The 2,039-nt window shown below is 67.5% G+C and overlaps 1 protein-coding gene across 1 annotated transcript in view; it reads right to left on the reverse strand.

The window, feature by feature from the left end:
* The window catches only part of LOC114072389 (synaptophysin-like protein 2), a gene marked incomplete at its 3' end in the record, with an annotated part of 7,473 nt that overhangs the window by 1,248 nt on the left and 4,186 nt on the right, over nucleotides 1–2,039 (reverse strand).

A 2,039-nucleotide genomic window follows, 5' to 3' on the forward strand; every position in this document is an offset into this window, starting at 1 on the left:
CCAGGAAAATCCCCAGAAAGACCCCCGTGGAGAAGCCCGTGGAGACCCCCAAGAGACCCCCAGAGACCCCCGAGAGAGCTCCGGGGAGACCCCCGGGGTCCCAAATACCCCGGGAGATAGGGGGTCGTTATAGGGCGAGGGGGGACATGGGGTCACCACACACGGGATGGGGGACCCGAGATCCCACCCGGGATGGGGGGCACGGGATCCCACCCGGGATGGGGGGCACGGGATCCCACAGGGGATGGGGGGCACGGGATCCCACACGGGATGGGGGGCACGGGATCCCACATGGGATGGGGGGCACGGGATCCCACACGGGATGGGGGGCACCCACTACCCACGCAGGACTGGAGTCCCCCGTTATCCTGCCCCGGGCTGGGACCCCCCCCATTATCCCTGTACTGAACTCGAGTCCCCAGTTATCCTTACCCTGGGTTGGGGTCCCCCACTGTCCCTCCCCCAGTCTGGGATCCCAGTTACCCTGGACTGGGACGGGGTTATCCCCACACTGGTCTGGGGTCTCCCGTTACCCCTGGACTGGGTGGGGGTCTCAGTTATCCCTGTCCGGATCAGGACCCCCAGGGGGGGTGTGTGCACCCCACCAGGGGGGTCTGTACCCCACCAGGGGGGTCTGTACCCCACCCAGGGGGTTTGTGGCCCACCCAGGAGTGTTTGTATCTCACCAGTGGGGTGTCCCCCATCCGGGGTGTGTGTGTACCCCACAAGGGGTGTCTGTACCCCACCCAGGGGGGTGTGTACCCCATTAGGGGTGTGTACCCCATTAGGGAGGGCTGTTACCCACCCAGGGGGATTTTTACCCCAATGAGGGGATGTGTTTCCCACTTAGGGGGGCTGTGTACCCCATTAGGGGTGTAAACCCCATTGGGGATCTGTACCCAACCCAGGGGTCTGTAGCCCACCCAGGGGGGATGTGTAGCCCACCCTGGGGTCTGTACCCCATTAGGGGGGTCTGTACCCCATTAGGGGGTCTGTACCCCATTAGCGGAGTCTGTGCCCCATTAGGGGGGTCTGCACCCCATTAGGGGGTCTGTACCCCATTAGCGGAGTCTGTGCCCCATTAGGGGGGTCTGTACCCCATTAGGGGGTCTGTATCCCATTAGGGGGTCTGTACCCCATTAGCGGAGTCTGTGCCCCATTAGGGGGGTCTGTACTCCATTAGGGGGTCTGTACCCCATTACCGGGGTCTGTGCCCCATTACCGGGGTCTGTACCCCATTAGGGGGGTCTGTGCCCCATTAGGGGGGTCTGCACCCCCCCAGGGGGGGTGTCCCCCACCCCCACGCCAAGGCAGACACCAGGACCCCCAACCCAGAGCTGGTACCCAGGACTTTATGCACCCCCACACAGACACGGCCCCCCCGGGGGTGACACACAGACCCCCCCATCCCCCGCGACACCGAGCGGGACCCCCGGATTCCCCGTCCCCCCCCCCCGCCCCTCCTGTAACATCCGCCCCCCCCCTCCCCCGCGGCTCCAGCCCAGCGACGCCCCCTCCCCAGGCTGGCGGCCGGCGCGAGGGCCCGGGGCCGGGGGGGGTCCCGGGGGGCCCGGGGGGGTCCGGGGGGGTCCCGGGGGGTCCGGGGGGGTCACTGCTTGTCGATGGCGCCCTGCTCGGCCGCGCTGTCCCGCTCCGGGGGCGGCCGCAGCCACGGCGTCTCCCGCAGCACGAACCAGCAATTCCCGGCCCAGAGCAGGAAATTCAGGAAGCCGAAGAGCTGCGGGAACGGGGAGAGGGGAGAGGGGATGGGGTCGCGCGGGGCACCCACGGGTGAGCGCAGCACCCGGCACCCCACACACACCCCCTGAGCTTCGAGCACCGGCTGTGTCCTGTGTGCCCCGGGCACCCCAGAGACCCCCCACACCCCACACACCCCAGAGACCCCACACACCCCACACACCCCAGAGACCCCAGAAACCCCACACACCCCAGAGACCCCACACATCCCCAAATCCCACACACCCCATACACCCCAGAGACCCCAAACACCCCACACACCCCAGAAACCCCACACACCC

The sequence above is a fragment of the Empidonax traillii genome, unplaced genomic scaffold, assembly GCF_003031625.1.
Source record: "Empidonax traillii isolate 1590-97213 ecotype Southwest subspecies unplaced genomic scaffold, ASM303162v1 scaffold3107:size18789, whole genome shotgun sequence".
Classification (NCBI taxonomy): domain Eukaryota; kingdom Metazoa; phylum Chordata; class Aves; order Passeriformes; family Tyrannidae; genus Empidonax; species Empidonax traillii.